Raw genomic sequence first — 21,114 nt, 5'->3', positions numbered from 1 at the left:
GGTTTGGAAGCAATGTGATTACAAGGGCATGGAGCATTGTGATTAGAGGTGTCTTGGAGCATTGTGATTACAGGGGTCTTGGAGCATTGTGATGAAAAGGGAATGGATCATTGTGATGAAAACTGCATGGAGCCTTGTCATGACAGGGTTCAAGTAGCATACTGATGACAACGGTCAGGGAGCATTGTGATGATAAGTGTATTGAGCATTGTGATGACAAAGATCATGGAGCATTGTGATGAGAAGACCATGGATAATTGTGATGACCAGCGTCATGGGGCATTGTGATGACAAGTGTTATGGAACATTGTGATCAGAAGGGTTTGGTGCATTGTGATGACAGAGGTCATTGAGCATTTTGATTTCATTGTGATGACAATTGCATGAAATATTATGGTGATGGGCACGGTGCATTGTGATGACAGGGTTCATGGAGCATTGAGGTGAAAAGGGGCATGGAGCATTGTGATTACAGGGGTGTTGGAGCATTGTGATGACAAGGGCATGGAGCATTGTGATGAGAGGGCCATGGAGCATTCTGATGACATGCGTCCTGGAGCTTTGTGATGACAAGGGCTTGGAGAATTGTGATTACAGGCGTCATGGAATATTGGGATGACAGGGGTGAGGGAGTATTGTGATGACTAGTGATGGAACATTGTGATATCAGTGGTGAGAAGGCATTTTGAGGAGAAGTGCATGGAGCATTGTGATGACAAGGTTTATGGAGCATTTTGATGACAAGGATGTGGAGCCTTGTGATGACAAGTGCATGGTGCATTGTGATGACATGGGTTATGGAGCTTTGTGCTGACACGCGCATCGAGCATTGTGATGACAAGGGTCATGGAGCATTGTGCTGACAAAGGCATGGAGCTTTGTGATGACAAGGGTCAGAGAGCATTGTGATCAAAATTTCATGGAGCATTGTGTTGACAAAGGTCACAGAACTTTGTGTGACGAGGTCATGGACCATTGTGATGACAAATGTCATGAAGCATTGTGATGACTGGAGTCACGGAGCATTGTGATAACAGGGGTCTTGGAGCATTGTCATGAAAAGGGAATGGATCATTGTGATGAAAAAGGCATGGAGCCTTTTCATGACAGTGTTCAAGGAGCATACTGATGCCAACTGTCAGTGAGCATTGTGATGCCAAGTGTATTGAGCATTGTGGTGACAAAGATCATGGAGCATTGTGATGAGAAGACCTTGCATAACTGTGATGACGAGCGTCATGGGGCATGTGATGACAAGTGTTATGGAACACTGTGATCAGAAAGGTTTGGAGCATTGTGATGACAGAGGACATGGAGCATTTTGATTTCATTGTGATGCCAATAGCATGAATCATTATGATGATGGGCAGGGTGCATTGTGATGACAGTGTTCATGGAGCATTGAGATGAAAAGTGCTATGGAGAATTGTGATTACAGAGGTCTTGGAGCATTGTGATGACAAGGGTCATGGAGCCTTGTGATGACAAGGCCGTGGAACATTGTGATGGCAGGGGTCATGGAGCATTGTTATGACAGGTGTGAAGGAGCATTGTGATGACAAGGGCAAGGAGCAATGTGGTGAGAGATTTCATTGAGCATTTTGATTACAATGGCATGGAGCATTGTGATGTCAAGTGTCATGGAGCTGTGTGATGACAAATGTCATGGGGAATTTTGGTGAGAAGGGTGTGGTGCATTGTAATGAGAAGGGCAGGGAGCATAATGATGACAGGGTCATGGAGTAATTTGATGAAAAGTGTCATGGAATATTTTGATGACAGGGGTTATGGAACATTGTGGTGTCAGGGGTCATGAAGCATTGTGATGAAATGGGTCATGGAGCATTTTGTGACAGGGGTTATGGAACATTGTGATGTCAGGGGTCATGGAGCATTGTGATGATAAGGGCATGTAGCACTGTGATGACAGTGGTCATGGAACATTGTTATGACAGGGGTGATTGAGTATTGTGATGACTAGTGATGGAACATTGTCATATATGTGGTGAGAGAGCATTTTGATGAGAAGTGCATGGAGCATTGTGATGACAAGTTTTATGGAGCATAGCGATGAAAAGGATGTGGAGCATTGTGAGGAAAAGAGCATGGCACATTGTGATGACATGTGTCTTGGATCATTGTGCTGATAAGCGCATGGAGCATTTTGATGCCAAGTGTCATGGAGCATTGTGCTGACAAAGGCATTGGGCATTGTGATGACAAAGGACACAGAACATTGTGATGAAAATTTCATGGATCATTTTGGTGACAAAGATCACAGAGCCATGTGTGACGAGGGCCTGGACCATTCTGATGAGAAAGGTCATGAATCATTGTGATGACTGGAGTCAATGAGCATTGTGATGACAGGGGTCATGGAGCATTGTGATGACAAGGGCATGGAGCAATGTGATGACAGGGGCATGGAACATTGGTGTCACAATTTTCATGGATTATTGTGATGACAGTGGGCATGGAGCATTGAGATGACAAGGGCATGGAGCATTGTTGTGACAAATGTAACAGAGCCTTGTGTGACGAGGGCATGGACCATTGTGAGGACAAATGTCATGAAGCCTTGTGATGACTGGAGTCACAGAGCACTGTGATGACATGGGTCATGTAGCATTGTGATGACAAGGGTATGGAGCATTGTGATGACAGGGGCATGGAACATTGGTCTGACATGTTTCATGGATTATTGTGATGACAGTGGGCATGTCACATTGCGATGACAAGGGCATGGAATATTGTGATAACAAGGTAATGGAGTATTGTGAAGACAGGTGTCTGGGATCATTGTGATGACAAATGTCACTGTCCATTGTGATGACAATGGCATGGAGCATTGTGATACCAAGTGTCATGGAGGATTGTGATGACAAATGTAATGGAGCATTTTGATGACAAGGGCTTGGAACATTGCAATGACAAGGGTCATGGAGCATTGTGATTAGAAGGGCATGGAGCATTCTGATGAAAAGATGCATGGAGCATTGAGATTACAGGGGTTTTGAAGCAATGTGTTTACAAGGGCATGGAGCATTGTGATGAGAAGGCAATGGAGTATTCTCATGACATGCGTCATGGAGCTTTGTGATGACAAGGGCATGGAGAATTGTGATTACAAGGGTCATGGAATATTGTGATGACAGGGGTGAGGGAGTATTGTGATGACTAGTGATGGAACATTGTGATATCAGTGGTGAGAAAGCATTTTGACGAGAAGTGCATGGAGCATTGTGATTACAATGTTTATGGAGCTTTTTGATGACAAGGATTTGGAGCATTTTGATGACAAATGCATGGTGCATTGTGATGACATGGGTTATGGGGCATTGTGCTGACACGAGCATCGAGCATTTTGATGGCAGGGGTCATGGAGCATTGTTATGACAGGTGTAATGGAGCATTGTGATGACAAGGTCATGGAGCAATGTGATGCCAAGGGTCATGGAGCTTTGTGATGACAAATGTCATAGGGCATTTTTATGACAAGGGCGTGGTGCATTGTGATGAGAAGGGCAGGGAGCATTGTGATCAGAGGGTCATGAAGCAATTTGATGAAAAGTGTCATGGAATATTTTGATGACAGGGGTAATGGAACATTGTGATGTCAGGGGTCATGAAGCATTGTGATGAAATGGGTCATGGAGCATTTTGTGACTGGGGTTATGGAACACTGTGATGACAAGGGTGAGCGAGTATTGTGATGACTAATGTTGGAACATTGTGATATATGTGGTGAGAGAGCATTTTGATGAAAAGTGCATGGAGCATTGTGATGACAAGTTTTATGGAGCATAGCGATGAAAAGGATGTGGAGCATTGTGATAAGAAGAGCATGGCACATTGTGATGACATGGGTCATGGAGCATTGTGCTGACAAGCGCATGGAGCATTTTGATGACAAGTGTCATGGAGCATTGTGCTGACAAAGGCATTGAGCATTTTGATGACAAGGGACACAGAGCATTGTGATGAAAATTTCATGGAGAATTGTGGTGACAAAGATCACAGAGCCTTGTGTGACGAGGGCATGGACCATTGTGAGGAGAAATGTCATGAATCATTGTGATGACTGGAGTCACGGAACATTGTGATGACAGGGGTCATGGAGCATTGTGATGACAAGGGCATGGAGCATTGTGATGACAGGGGCATGGAACATTGGTCTGATATGTTTCATGGATTATTGTGATGACAGTGGGCATGGCGCATTGGGATGACAAGTGCATGGAACATTGTGATGACAGGGTCATGGAGTATTGTGAAGACAGGTGTCAGGGAGCATTGTGATGACATATATCATTGTCCATTGTGATGACAATGGCATGGAGCATTGTGATACCAAGTGTCATGGAGGATTGTGATGACAAAGCTAATGGAGCATTGTGATGACAAGGGCTTGGAACATTGCGATGAAAAGGGTCATGGAGCATTGTGATGAAAAGGTGCTTTGAGATTACAGGGGTTTTGAAGCAATGTGATTACAAGGGCATGGAGCATTATGATGAGAAGGTAATGGAACATTCTGATGACATGCCTCTTGGAGCTTTGTGATGACAAGGACATGGTGCATTGTGATTACAGTGGTCTTGGAGCATTGCGATGAAAATGGAATGGATCATTGTGATGAAATTTGCGTAGAGCCTTACATGACAGGTTTCAAGGAGCATAATGATGACAACTGCCAGGGAGCATTGTGATGATAAATGTATTGAGCATTGTGATGACAAAGATCATGGAGCATTGTGATGAGAAGACCATGGATAATTGTGATGACCAGCGTCATGGGGCATTGTGATGACAAGTGTTATGGAACATTGTGATCAGAAGGGTTTGGTGCATTGTGATGACAGAGGTCATTGAGCATTTTGATTTCATTGTGATGACAATTGCATGAAATATTATGGTGATGGGCACGGTGCATTGTGATGACAGGGTTCATGGAGCATTGAGGTGAAAAGGGGCATGGAGCATTGTGATTACAGGGGTGTTGGAGCATTGTGATGACAAGGGCATGGAGCATTGTGATGAGAGGGCCATGGAGCATTCTGATGACATGCGTCCTGGAGCTTTGTGATGACAAGGGCTTGGAGAATTGTGATTACAGGCGTCATGGAATATTGGGATGACAGGGGTGAGGGAGTATTGTGATGACTAGTGATGGAACATTGTGATATCAGTGGTGAGAAGGCATTTTGAGGAGAAGTGCATGGAGCATTGTGATGACAAGGTTTATGGAGCATTTTGATGACAAGGATGTGGAGCCTTGTGATGACAAGTGCATGGTGCATTGTGATGACATGGGTTATGGAGCTTTGTGCTGACACGCGCATCGAGCATTGTGATGACAAGGGTCATGGAGCATTGTGCTGACAAAGGCATGGAGCTTTGTGATGACAAGGGTCAGAGAGCATTGTGATCAAAATTTCATGGAGCATTGTGTTGACAAAGGTCACAGAACTTTGTGTGACGAGGTCATGGACCATTGTGATGACAAATGTCATGAAGCATTGTGATGACTGGAGTCACGGAGCATTGTGATAACAGGGGTCTTGGAGCATTGTCATGAAAAGGGAATGGATCATTGTGATGAAAAAGGCATGGAGCCTTTTCATGACAGTGTTCAAGGAGCATACTGATGCCAACTGTCAGTGAGCATTGTGATGCCAAGTGTATTGAGCATTGTGGTGACAAAGATCATGGAGCATTGTGATGAGAAGACCTTGCATAACTGTGATGACGAGCGTCATGGGGCATGTGATGACAAGTGTTATGGAACACTGTGATCAGAAAGGTTTGGAGCATTGTGATGACAGAGGACATGGAGCATTTTGATTTCATTGTGATGCCAATAGCATGAATCATTATGATGATGGGCAGGGTGCATTGTGATGACAGTGTTCATGGAGCATTGAGATGAAAAGTGCTATGGAGAATTGTGATTACAGAGGTCTTGGAGCATTGTGATGACAAGGGTCATGGAGCCTTGTGATGACAAGGCCGTGGAACATTGTGATGGCAGGGGTCATGGAGCATTGTTATGACAGGTGTGAAGGAGCATTGTGATGACAAGGGCAAGGAGCAATGTGGTGAGAGATTTCATTGAGCATTTTGATTACAATGGCATGGAGCATTGTGATGTCAAGTGTCATGGAGCTGTGTGATGACAAATGTCATGGGGAATTTTGGTGAGAAGGGTGTGGTGCATTGTAATGAGAAGGGCAGGGAGCATAATGATGACAGGGTCATGGAGTAATTTGATGAAAAGTGTCATGGAATATTTTGATGACAGGGGTTATGGAACATTGTGGTGTCAGGGGTCATGAAGCATTGTGATGAAATGGGTCATGGAGCATTTTGTGACAGGGGTTATGGAACATTGTGATGTCAGGGGTCATGGAGCATTGTGATGATAAGGGCATGTAGCACTGTGATGACAGTGGTCATGGAACATTGTTATGACAGGGGTGATTGAGTATTGTGATGACTAGTGATGGAACATTGTCATATATGTGGTGAGAGAGCATTTTGATGAGAAGTGCATGGAGCATTGTGATGACAAGTTTTATGGAGCATAGCGATGAAAAGGATGTGGAGCATTGTGAGGAAAAGAGCATGGCACATTGTGATGACATGTGTCTTGGATCATTGTGCTGATAAGCGCATGGAGCATTTTGATGCCAAGTGTCATGGAGCATTGTGCTGACAAAGGCATTGGGCATTGTGATGACAAAGGACACAGAACATTGTGATGAAAATTTCATGGATCATTTTGGTGACAAAGATCACAGAGCCATGTGTGACGAGGGCCTGGACCATTCTGATGAGAAAGGTCATGAATCATTGTGATGACTGGAGTCAATGAGCATTGTGATGACAGGGGTCATGGAGCATTGTGATGACAAGGGCATGGAGCAATGTGATGACAGGGGCATGGAACATTGGTGTCACAATTTTCATGGATTATTGTGATGACAGTGGGCATGGAGCATTGAGATGACAAGGGCACGGAGCATTGTTGTGACAAATGTAACAGAGCCTTGTGTGACGAGGGCATGGACCATTGTGAGGACAAATGTCATGAAGCCTTGTGATGACTGGAGTCACAGAGCACTGTGATGACATGGGTCATGTAGCATTGTGATGACAAGGGTATGGAGCATTGTGATGACAGGGGCATGGAACATTGGTCTGACATGTTTCATGGATTATTGTGATGACAGTGGGCATGTCACATTGTGATGACAAGGGCATGGAATATTGTGATAACAAGGTAATGGAGTATTGTGAAGACAGGTGTCTGGGATCATTGTGATGACAAATGTCACTGTCCATTGTGATGACAATGGCATGGAGCATTGTGATACCAAGTGTCATGGAGGATTGTGATGACAAATGTAATGGAGCATTTTGATGACAAGGGCTTGGAACATTGCAATGACAAGGGTCATGGAGCATTGTGATTAGAAGGGCATGGAGCATTCTGATGAAAAGATGCATGGAGCATTGAGATTACAGGGGTTTTGAAGCAATGTGTTTACAAGGGCATGGAGCATTGTGATGAGAAGGCAATGGAGTATTCTCATGACATGCGTCATGGAGCTTTGTGATGACAAGGGCATGGAGAATTGTGATTACAAGGGTCATGGAATATTGTGATGACAGGGGTGAGGGAGTATTGTGATGACTAGTGATGGAACATTGTGATATCAGTGGTGAGAAAGCATTTTGACGAGAAGTGCATGGAGCATTGTGATTACAATGTTTATGGAGCTTTTTGATGACAAGGATTTGGAGCATTTTGATGACAAATGCATGGTGCATTGTGATGACATGGGTTATGGGGCATTGTGCTGACACGAGCATCGAGCATTTTGATGGCAGGGGTCATGGAGCATTGTTATGACAGGTGTAATGGAGCATTGTGATGACAAGGTCATGGAGCAATGTGATGCCAAGGGTCATGGAGCTTTGTGATGACAAATGTCATAGGGCATTTTTATGACAAGGGCGTGGTGCATTGTGATGAGAAGGGCAGGGAGCATTGTGATCAGAGGGTCATGAAGCAATTTGATGAAAAGTGTCATGGAATATTTTGATGACAGGGGTAATGGAACATTGTGATGTCAGGGGTCATGAAGCATTGTGATGAAATGGGTCATGGAGCATTTTGTGACTGGGGTTATGGAACACTGTGATGACAAGGGTGAGCGAGTATTGTGATGACTAATGTTGGAACATTGTGATATATGTGGTGAGAGAGCATTTTGATGAAAAGTGCATGGAGCATTGTGATGACAAGTTTTATGGAGCATAGCGATGAAAAGGATGTGGAGCATTGTGATAAGAAGAGCATGGCACATTGTGATGACATGGGTCATGGAGCATTGTGCTGACAAGCGCATGGAGCATTTTGATGACAAGTGTCATGGAGCATTGTGCTGACAAAGGCATTGAGCATTTTGATGACAAGGGACACAGAGCATTGTGATGAAAATTTCATGGAGAATTGTGGTGACAAAGATCACAGAGCCTTGTGTGACGAGGGCATGGACCATTGTGAGGAGAAATGTCATGAATCATTGTGATGACTGGAGTCACGGAACATTGTGATGACAGGGGTCATGGAGCATTGTGATGACAAGGGCATGGAGCATTGTGATGACAGGGGCATGGAACATTGGTCTGATATGTTTCATGGATTATTGTGATGACAGTGGGCATGGCGCATTGGGATGACAAGTGCATGGAACATTGTGATGACAGGGTCATGGAGTATTGTGAAGACAGGTGTCAGGGAGCATTGTGATGACATATATCATTGTCCATTGTGATGACAATGGCATGGAGCATTGTGATACCAAGTGTCATGGAGGATTGTGATGACAAAGCTAATGGAGCATTGTGATGACAAGGGCTTGGAACATTGCGATGAAAAGGGTCATGGAGCATTGTGATGAAAAGGTGCATGGAGCTTTGAGATTACAGGGGTTTTGAAGCAATGTGATTACAAGGGCATGGAGCATTATGATGAGAAGGTAATGGAACATTCTGATGACATGCCTCTTGGAGCTTTGTGATGACAAGGACATGGTGCATTGTGATTACAGTGGTCTTGGAGCATTGCGATGAAAATGGAATGGATCATTGTGATGAAATTTGCGTAGAGCCTTACATGACAGGTTTCAAGGAGCATAATGATGACAACTGCCAGGGAGCATTGTGATGATAAGTGTATTGAGCATTGTGATGACAAAGATCATGGAGCATTGTGATGAGAAGACCATGGATAATTGTGATGACCAGCGTCATGGGGCATTGTGATGACAAGTGTGATGGAACATTGTGATCAGAAGGGTTTGGTGCATTGTGATGACAGAGTTCATTGAGCATTTTGATTTCATTGTGATGACAATAGCATGAAATATTATGGTGATGGGCACGGTGCATTGTGATGACAGGGTTCATGGAGCATTGAGGTGAAAACGGGCATGGTGCATTGAGATTACAGGGGTGTTGGAGAATTGTGATGACAAGGGCATGGAGCATTGTGATGAGAAGGCCAAGGAGCGTTCTGATGACATTCGTCATGGAGCATTGTGATGACAAGGGCATGGATAATTGTGATTACAGGGGTCATGGAATATTGTGATGACAGGGCTGAGGGAGTTTTGTGATGACTAGTGATGGAACAATGTGATATCAGTGGTGAGAAGGCATTTTGAGGAGAAGTGCATGGAGCATTGTGATGAAAAGGTTTATGGAGAATTTTGATGACAAGGATGTGGAACATTGTGATGACAAGGGTCATGGAGCATTATGCTGACAAAGGCATGGAGCTATGTGATGACAAGGGTCACAGAGCATTGTGATAAATATTTCATGGAGCATTGTGGTGAAAAAGGTCACAGAGCTTTGTGTGACGAGGTCATGGATCATTGTGATGACAAATGTAATGAAGCATTGTGATGACTGGAGTCACGGAGCATTGTGATAACAGGGGTCCTGGAGCACTGTGATGAAATGGAATGGATCATTGTGATGAAAAAGTCATGGAGCCTTGTCATGACAGTGTTCAAGGAGCATACTGATGACAAGTGTCAGCGAGCATTGTGATGCCAAGTGTATTGAGCATTGTGGTGACAAAGGTCATGGAGCATTGTGATGAGAAGACCTTGCATAATTGTGATGACGAGCGTCATGGGGCATGTGATTACAAGTGTTATGGAACATTGTGATCAGAAGGGTTTGGAGCATTGTGATGACACAGGACATCGATCATTCTAATTTCATTGTGATGACAACAGCATGAAATATTATGGTGATGGGCACGGTGCATTGTGTTGACAGGGTTCATGGAGCATTGAGATGAAAAGGGGCATGGAGCATTGTGATTAAAGGGGTGTTGGAGCATTGTGATGACAAGGTCATGGAGCATTGTGATGAGAAGGCCTTGGAGCATTCTGGTGACATGCGTCATGGAGCTTTGTGATGACAGGAGCATGGAGAATTGTGATTACAGGGGTCATGGAATATTGATATGACAGGGGTGAGGGAGTATTGTGATGACTAGTGATGGAACACAGTGATATCAGTGGTGAGTAGGCATTTTGAGGAGAAGTGCATGGAACATTGTGATGACAATGTTTATGGAGCATTTTGATGACAAGGATGTGGACCATTGTGATGACAAGTGCATGGTGCATTGTGATGACTTGAGTCACGGAGCATTGTGATATCAGGTGTCTTGGACCATTGTGATGAAAAGGGAATGGATCATTGTGATGAAAAAGGCATGGAGCCTTGTCATTACAGTGTTCAAGGATCATACTGATGACAAGTGTCAGCGAGCATTGTGATGCCAAGTGTATTGAGCATTGTGGTGACAAAGGTCATGGACGATTGTGATGAGAATTCCTAGCATAATTGTGATGATGAGCGTCATGGGACATGTGATGACAAGTGTTATGGAACATTGTGATCAGAAGGGCTTTGAGCATTGTGATCACAGTGGACATGGAGCATTATGATTACATTGTGATGACAATAGCATGAATCATTATGACGATGGGCACGGTGCATTGTGATGACAGTGTTCATGGAGCATTGAGATGAATAGTGGCATGGAGAATTGTGATAACAGAGGTCTTGGAGCATTGTGATGACAAGGGTCATGGAGCCTTGTGATGACAAGGCCGTGGAACATTGTGATGGCAGGGGTCATGGAGCATTGTTATGACATGTGTAATGGAGCATTGTGTTGACAAGGGCATTGAGCAATGTGATGAGAGATTTCATTGAGCATTGTGATGACAATGGCATGGAGCATTGTGATGCCAAGGGTCATGGAGCTTTGTGATGACAAATGACTTGGGGCATTTTGATGGCTAGGGCATGGTGCATTGTGATGAGAAGGGCAGGGAGCATTGTGAAGAAAGGGTCATGGAGCAATTTGAATAAAAGTGTCATGGAATATTTTGATGATAGGGGTTATGGAACATTGTGATGTCAGGGGTCATGAAGCATTGTGATGAAATGGGTCATGGAGCATTTTGTGACAGGGGTTATGGAACATTGTGATGTCAGGGGTCATGGAGCATTGTGATGATAAGGGCATGTAGCACTGTGATGACAGTGCTCATTGAACATTGTGATGACAGGGATGAGCGAGTAATGTGATGACTAGTGATGTAACATTGTGATATATGTGGTGAGAGAGCATTTTGATGAGAAGTGCATGGAGCATTGTGATGACAAGTTTTATGGAGCATAGCGATGAAAAGGATGTGGAGCATTGTGATGAAAAGAGCATGGCACATTGTGATGGCATGTGTCATGGAGCATTGTGCTGACAAGCGCATGGAGCATTTTGATGACAAGTGTCATGGAGAATTGTGCTGACAAAGGCATGGAGCATTGTGATGACAAGGGACACAGAGCATTGTGATGAAAATTTCATGGAGCATTGTGGTGACAAAGATCACAGAGCCTTGTGTGACGAGGGCATGGACCATTGTGAGGAGAAAGCTCATGAATCATTTTGATGACTGGAGTCACGGAGCATTGTGATGACAGGGTTCATGGAGCATTGTGATGACAAGGGCATGTAGCAATGTGATGACAGGGGCATGGACCATTGGTCTGACAAGTTTCATGGATTATTGTGATGACAGTGGGCATGGAGCATTGAGATGACAAGGGCATGGTGCATTGTGTTGACAAAGGTCACAGAGCCTTGTGTGACGAGGGCATGGACCATTGTTAGGACAAAGGTCATGAAGCATTGTGATGACTGGAGTCACGGAGCATTGTGATGACAGGGGTCATGAAGCATTGTGATGACAAGGGCAAGGAGCATTGTGATGACAGGGGCATGGTACACTGGTCTGACATGTTTCATGGGTTATTGTGATGACAGTGGGCATGGCACATTGTGATGACAAGGACATGGAACATTGTGATGACAAGGCCGTGAGGTATTGTGAAGACAGGTGTCAGGGAGCATTGTGATGACATATGTCATTGTCCTTAGTGATGACAATGGCATGGAGCATATTGATACCAAGTGTCATGGAGGATTGTGATCACAAAGATAATGGAGCATTTTGATGACAAGGGCTTGGAACATTGCGATGAAAAGGGTCACGGAGCATTGTGATGACTAGGGCATGGAGCATTCTGATGAAAAGGTGCATGGAGCATTGAGATTACAGGGGTTTGGAAGCAATGTGATTACAAGCGCATGGAGCATTGTGATGAGAAGGCAATGGAGCATTCTGATGACATGCGTCATGGAGCTTTGTGATGACAAGGACATGGAGCATTGTGATTACAGGGGTCTTGGAGCATTGTGATGATAACGGAATGGATCATTGTGATTAAAAATGCATGGAGCCTTGTCATGACAGGGAACACGGAGCATACTGATGACAACTGTCAGGGAGCATTGTGATGATAAGTGTATTGAGCATTGTGATGACAAAGATCATGGAGCATTGTGATGAGAAGACGATGGATAATTGTGATGACCAGCCTCATGGGGCATTGTGATGACAAGTGTTATGGAATATTGTGATCAGAAGGGTTTGGTGCATTGTGATGACAGAGGTCATTGAGCATTTTGATTTCACTCTGATGACAATAGCATGAAATATTATGGTGATGGGCACGGTGCATTGTGTTGACAGGGTTCATGGAGCATTGAGATGTAAAGAGGCATGGAGCATTGTGATTACAGGGGTGTTGGAGCATTGTGATGACAAGGGGATGGAGCATTGTGATGAGAAGGCCATGGAGCATTCTGATGACATGCGTCATGCAGCTTTGTGATGACAAGGGCATGGAGAATTGTGATTACAGGGGTCATGGAATATTGTGATGAGAGGGTTGAGGGAGTATTGTGATGACTAGTGATGGAACATTGTGATATCAGTGGTTAGAAGGCATTTTGAGGAGAAGTTCAAGGAGCATTGTGATGACAAGGTTTATGGAGCATTTTGATGACAAGGATGTGGAGCATTGTGATGACAAGTGCATGGTGCATTGTGATGACGTGGGTTAGGGAGCATTGTGCTGACACGCGCATCGAGCATTGTGATGACAAGGGTAATGGAGCATTGTGCTGACAAAGGCATGGAGCTTTGTGATGACAAGTGTCACAGAGCATTGTGATAAAAATTTCAGGGAGCATTGTGGTGACAAAGGTCACAGAGCTTTGTGTGACGAGGTCATGGACCATGTTGATGATAAGTGTCATGAAGCACTGTGATGACTTGAGTCACGGAGCATTGTGATAACAGGGGTCTTGGAGCATTGTGATGAAAAGGGAATGAATCATTGTGATGAAAAAGGCCTGGAGCCTTGTCAGGACAGTGTTCAGGGAGCATACTGATGACAAGTGTCAGCGAGCATTGTGATGCCAAGTGTATTGAGCATTGTGGTGACAAAGGTCATGGAGCATGGTGATGAGAAGACCTTGCATAATTGTGATGACGTGCGTCATGTGGCATGTGATGACAAGTGTTATGGAACATTGTGATCAGAAAGGTTTGGAGCATTTTGATGACAGAGGACATGTAGCATTTTGACTTCATTTTGATGACTATAGCATGAATCATTATGATGATGGACATGGTGCATTGTGATGACACTGTTCATGGAGCATTGAGATGAAAAATGGCATGGAGAATTTTGATTACAGAAGTCTTGGAGCATTGTGATGGCAAGGGTCATGGAGAATTGTGATGACAATGGCAGGGAACATTGTGATGTCAAGAAAAATTAAGAATTTTTAAAACAATGTCATGAAGCATTGTGATGCCAAGCATATGGAGCTTGCTATGACAGGTTTCAGGGAGCATTGCAATGACAAGTGCACGGAGAATTGTGATGACAAGAGCATGTAACATTGTGATGAGAAATGTCATGGAATATTGTGATGACAAAGAGGTGGAGAATTGTGATCACAAGGGACATGGAGCAATGTGATGGCAAGACCGTGGAGAATTGTGATGAGAAGACCATGGATAATCATGGTGAGAAGCATCATGGAGCATTATGATGACAAGAGCCACGGAGAATTCTGACATAAGATATCACTTATGAAGGAAATGTAAACATGGGTACTCATGGACTGAATTAGTAAAGAGAACAGAGTCTCACATATAGAAAACATACTTATGCCTGCTTATTGGGAAAGGAGAAGTGGGTTGATATATAAAACCAGAGTTTGATATTAGCACAGGTACCATTCCATAATCCAAATACAGAATAGACAAGACCTACTCCTTCCTCAGTGAACGGGACTCAACACCCCTATTCTCTCCAGAGGAATATATCTGAGTAGTTAGAATCTTAAAACCTATGTATTGATATGTCTCCATAAGGGAATCAAGTGTGTCTAGACTGGCAATAATATGGCAGTGAAAATCAGCTGAAACCCACGATGAAAAGGAATTTAAAAACAAAACAAAAAAACAGGGAAATTCTTTACAATTCCTTCAGGGACTCTGATGAAACCGGGAATGACCCTATCTACAACGACCGCTGGATGTGGCATAAGGCTGGACACTTGGGACTGAGAGGATTGGTCAGATTGGGTGAGCAAATGCAGACCATTTAAAGCAATAATGCGTGGCACCCATTCCTTGGGTCCCAACTCTCAAGATAGAAGGGAATATTACTACAGCTTTAACATGTATGGGAAACCAAGAGAATGGACACACTGTGAATATGAAAGGTTTCTAAATCTCAACTAATAGTCCCTCGCCTCGTGCTCCGGTTTCACTTTCCAACTGCTTTACTATCAATCTCCGAACTTGGAGAGACAGCCCCTTTAACCTCCTGGTTCGCACAGGTTGCCAAACTGGCAAAGGTTGAAATGGAAGAGGGAGTACCAATGAGAGAGTAGGGGTTAGGAATTTGGACGGGCACATGTCACTCTAATTTCCCGGCATGAACAAGAATTAACCAAAGTCTCAGCAAACCGCCGGGAACCAGTATTGGTCCTGAACCAACATTTGGGACTTGCGGTCAGCTCAAAAAAACGAGTTGAAAAATGGAGCTCAGGGGCACAGCAATTCACAAACTGGCAGAGTAATAAAGGACAACAATCTTCCAAAAATCTGTTGAGGGAAGGCAACGAGGTGGACATGAAAGTGAGCCAGCATAGTAGGAAACATATATCAAGAGGTACATTGGAATCACCTTTAAGACACAGGAAAAGGGGCACAATTTCGACATTGATGCACTTGGCCAAAAAGTGTGTATGCATTTTCTCCTGAATATATTCAGGAGAAAATGCATACACCCTTTTAGGCAAAGCAAGCAAGCGGGCAATGCAAATCTGCACTACAAAGAAGTATCACTTCCAACTGGTGAAATTGGATATCCGTAAAATGTGTAAAAACCAGAAAGGCAAGATAGGCCCTGGAGAACAGTGAGCATAGTTATGCTGATGGGCAGGATGTAAAGTGCCAACTGCCTCTCTGGAGGAATGCATTGTGTTCCCTAAAACAAGTAAACAACAGAGCTAAAGATTCAAGGGCACTTCCAGTCTAGGGAATATACCTTGGGAAAATTGAAAATCAATAAGACAGAGGCACCCCAAAATTTAGGCCGGCACTGCTTAGAAGAAACTCAACTTGGGTAAAACCTTAAATATCCAAGGAAAGACAAAAACGGTTCAAGAAATTGTGTTACTTACGTAAGATGGAATAACCCTCAGCCATGAAATCAATGTCATAAGGCCAGTAGCAGCAAAATGAGTGGATTCAGGTAGGACGATTCTAAGTGAAATAAGTCCCAGAGAAAAAGAAACTTATCATAAGATATCACTTATGAAGGTCCTGTCAACATGGCTGGATACACATGAACTGAGTTAGGAAAGAGAACAGAGTCTCACATTAAGAAAACACTCTTGTGCCTACTTAAGGGTGAAGGAAACGTGGGTGATGCATAAAACCAGAGTTTGATATTAGTACAGGTACCGTTCCAAAAACCAACTACGGAATAGACAAGACCAACACTTTCCTCAGTGAAAGGGACCCAAAACCCCATATTACCCACAGAGGAATATATATGACTGGAAATAATCTTAAAACCAATGTATTGATATTTCTCTGTAAGGGAATCAAGTGTGTCTAGACTGGCATAAACATGTCATTGAGAATCAGCTCAAATGCACTATAAAAAGGAATTTCAAAAACAAAACAAAAAACAGGGAAATTCTTTACAATTCCTACAGGGGCTCTGATGAAACCTGGAATGACCTTATCTACAATGACAGCTGGATGTGTCATAAGGCTGGACACTTGGGACTGAGAGGATTTATGAGATTCGGTGAGCCAATGCAGACCATTTAAAGCAATAATGTGTGGCACACGTTCCAAGGGTCCAAACTCTCCAGGTTGAAGGGAATATTACTACAGCTATAACATGTATGGGAAACCTAGAGAATGGACACACTGTGAATATGAAAGTTTTCTAAAAATCATCTAATAGTCCCTCTCCTGGTGCTCAGGTTTGACATTCCAACTGCTTTACTATCAATGTCCCAACTTGGAGAGACAGCCCCTTTAAACTCCTGCTTCGCACAGGTTGCCAATTTGGCAGAGGATGAAAGGGAAGAGGGAGAACCAATGAGAGAGTAGCTGTTAGGCATTTGGACGGGCACATGTCACTCTAATTTTCCGGCAGGAAGGAGAATTAACCAAAGTCTCAGCTACCCTCCGGGAACCAATATAGGTCCTGAACAAAAATTTTGGACTTGCGGTCAGCTCACAAAAATGAGTTGAAAAAAGGAGCTCAGGTGCATAGCAATTCACCAAATGGCAGAGTAATAAAGGAAAACTATCGTCCAAAAATCTGTTGAGGGAAGGCAACGAGGCGGACTTGAAAGCGAGCCAGATTAGCAGGAAACAAATTTCAAGAGGTACATTGGAGTTGTGTTTAAAGCACAGGAAGAGGGGCACAACTTCGAAAATGATGCACTTGGCCAAAAAGGGTTTATGCGTTTTCTCCTGAATATATTCAGGAGAAAACCCATACGCCCTTTTTGGCCAAGCAAGCAAGCGGTCAATGCAAATCTGCATTACAAAGAAGTGTCACTTCCCACCGGTCAAAAGGAACAGCCAGAAAATATGTAAAACCAGAAAGGCAAGACATGCCCTGGAGAACAAGGAGCCTAGTTATGCTGAATGGCAGGATGTAAATTGCCAACTGCTTCTCTGGAGGAGTGCATTGTGTTCCCTAAAACAAGTAATCAACAGAGCTCCAGAGCCAAGGGCACTTCCAGTCTAGGGAATATACCTTGGGAACACTGAAAATCAATAATACAAAGCCACCCCAAAATTTAGGGCTGCGCTGCTTACAAAAACCTCAACTTGGGGACACCTGAAATATCCCAGGAAAGACAAAAATATTTCAAGAAATTGTGTTACTTATGTAAGATGGAATATCCCTCAGCCATGAAATCAATGACACAAGGCCAGTAGCAGCTAAATGAGTGGATTCAAGTACGATGATTCTAAGTGAAATAAGTCACTGAGAAAAAGAAACTTATCATAAGATATCACTTATGAAGGTCCTGTAAACATGGATACACATGAAGTGAGTTAGGAAAGAGAACAGAGTCTCACAGTTAGAAAACACTCTTATGCCTGCTTAAGGGGGAAGGAGAGGTGGGGTGATGCATAAAACCAGAGTTTCATATTAGTACAGGTACCGGTCCAAAAACCAACTACGGAATACACAACATCTACACCTTTCTCAGTGAAAGGGACTCAAAACCAATATATCCCTCTGAGGAATATATCTGACTAGTAAGAATCTTAAAACCTATGTATTGATATGTCTCCATAAGGGAATCAAGTGTGTCTAGACTGGCAAAAACATGGCAGTGAGAATCAGCTCAAACCCACTATAAAAAGGAATTTTGAAAACAAAACAAAAAAACAGGGAAATTATTTACAATTCCTTCAGTGGCTCTGATGAATCCTGGAATGACCCTATCTACAATGACAGAAGGATGTGGCATAAGGCTGGACACTTGGGACTGAGAGGATTGGTGAGGTTCGGTGAGCAAATGCAGAGCATTTAAAGCAATAATGTGTGGCACACATTCCAAGGGTCCCAGCTCTCCAGGTTGAACGGAATATTACTACAGCTATAACATGTACGGGAAACCTAAAGAATGGACACACTGTGAATACGAAATGTTTCTAAAACTCAACTAATAGTCCCTCTCCTGGTGCTCCGGTTTGAATTTCCAACTGCTTTACTATCAATCTAGCAACATGGAGAGACTGCCCCTTTAAACTCCTGTTTCACACTGGTTGCCAATTTGGCAGAGCATGAAAGGGAAGAGGGAGAACCAATGAGAGAGTAGCTATTAGGCATTTGGACCGGCACATGTCACTGTAATTTCCCGGCAGGAAGAAGAATTAACCAAAGTCTCAGCCACCCGCCGGGAACCAGTATAGGTCCAGAACCAAAATTTTGGACTTGCGGTCAGCTCACAAAATACGAGTTGAATAATGGAGCTCAGTGGCACAGCAATTCATATACTGGCAGAGTAATAAAGGAAAACTATCATCCAAAAATCTGTTGAGGGAAGGCAACGAGGCAGACTTGAAAGCGAGCCAGAATAGCAGGAAACCAATTTTAACAGGTACATTGGAATCACCTTTAAAGCACATGAAGAGGGGCACAACGTCCACAATGATGCACTTGGCCAAAAAGGGCGTTTGTGTTTTCTCCTGAATATATTCAGGAGAAAACGCATACTCCCTTTTTGGCCAAGTAAGCAAGCGGGCAATGCAAATCCGCACTACAAAGAAGTGTCAATTCCCACCAGTCAAAGGGTCGTCCACAAAATGTACAAAAACCAGAAAGGCAAGACAGGCCCTGGAGAACAGGGAGCATAATTATGCTGATGGGCTGGATGTAATTTGCCAACTGCCTCTCTGGAGGAGTGCATTGTGTTCCCTAAAACAAGTAAACAACAGAGGTACAGAGCCAAGGGCACTTCCAGTCTAGGGAATATACCTTGGGAAAACTGAAAATCAATAAGACAGAGCCACCCCAACATTTAGGGCTGCACTGCTTACAAGAACCTCAACTTGGGTACACATTAACTATCCCAGGAAAGACAAAAATGGTTCAAGAAATTGTGTTACTTACGTACGATGGAATATCCCGCAGCCATGAAATCAATGTCATAAGGCCAGTAGCAGCAAAATGAGTGGATTCAGCTACGATGATTCTAAGTGAAAGAAGTCACAGAGAAAAAGAAACTTATCATAAGATATCACTTATGAAGGTCCTGTAAACATGGATACACATGAACTGAGTTAGGAAAGAGAACAGAGTCTCACAGTTAGAAAACATTCTTATGCCTGCTTAAGGGGGAAAGAGAGGTGGGGTGTTGCATAAAACCAGAGTTTCATATTAGTACAGGTACCGGTCCAAAAACCAAATATAGAATAGACAACATCTACACCTTCCTCAGTTAAAGGGACTCAAAACCAATATTTCCCGCTGAGGAATATATCTGACTAGTAAGAATCTTAAAACCTATGTACTGATATGTCTCTGAAAGGGAATCAAGTGTGTCTAGACTAGCATAAACATGGCAGTGAGAATTAGCTCAAACCCACTATAAAAAGGAATTTCAAATACAAAACAAAAAAAAGGAAATTCTTTACAATTCCTACAGGTGCTCTGATGAAACCTGGAATGACCCTATCTACAATGACAGCTGGATGTGGCATAAGGCTGGACACTTGGGACTGAGAGGATTGGAGAGATTCGGTGAGGAAATGTAGACCATTTAAATAAATAATGCGTGGCACACATTCCAAGGTCCCAACTCTCCAGGTTGAAGGGAATATTACTACAGCTATAACATGTACGGGAAAACTAGAGAATGGTCACACTGTGAATACGAAAGGTTTCTAAAACTCAACTAATAGTCCCTCTCCTGGTGGTCCGGTTTGAATTTCCAACTGCTTTACTATCAATCTCCCAAACTGCAGAGACAGCCCCTTTATCCTCCTGGTTCGCACAGGTTGCTAATTTGGCAGAGGATGAAAGGGAAGAGGGAGAACCAATGAGAGAGTAGCTGTTAGGCATTTGGACTGGCACATGTCACTCTAATTTCCCGGCAGGGAGAAGAATTAACCAAAGTCTCAGCCACCCGCCGGGAATCAGTATAGGTCCTGAACCAACATTTGGGACTTGCGGTCAGCTCACAAAAAACGAGTTGAAAAATGGATCTCAGTTGCATAGCAATTCACAAACTGGCAGCATAATAAAGGACAACTATCGTTCAAAAATCTGTTGAGGGAAGGCAACGAGGCGGAATTGAATGCGAGCCAGAATAGCAGGAAATAGACTTCTAGAGGTACATTGGAATCACCTTTAAAGCACAGGAAGAGGGGCACAACTTCGCCAATGATGCACTTGGCCAATAAAGGCGTATGTGTTTTCTCCATATTATATTCAGGAGAAAACGCATACAACCTTTTTGGCCAAGCAAGCAAGCGGGCAATGCGATTCTGCACTACAAAGAAGTATCACTTCCCACCGGTCAAAAGGGATATCCAC

Source organism: Hyperoodon ampullatus (assembly GCF_949752795.1).
Source record: "Hyperoodon ampullatus genome assembly, contig: SUPER_X_unloc_1, whole genome shotgun sequence".
NCBI lineage: Eukaryota > Metazoa > Chordata > Mammalia > Artiodactyla > Ziphiidae > Hyperoodon > Hyperoodon ampullatus.
The sequence above is the reverse complement of the archived record's forward strand: the minus strand, read 5'-3'. Positions refer to the sequence as shown.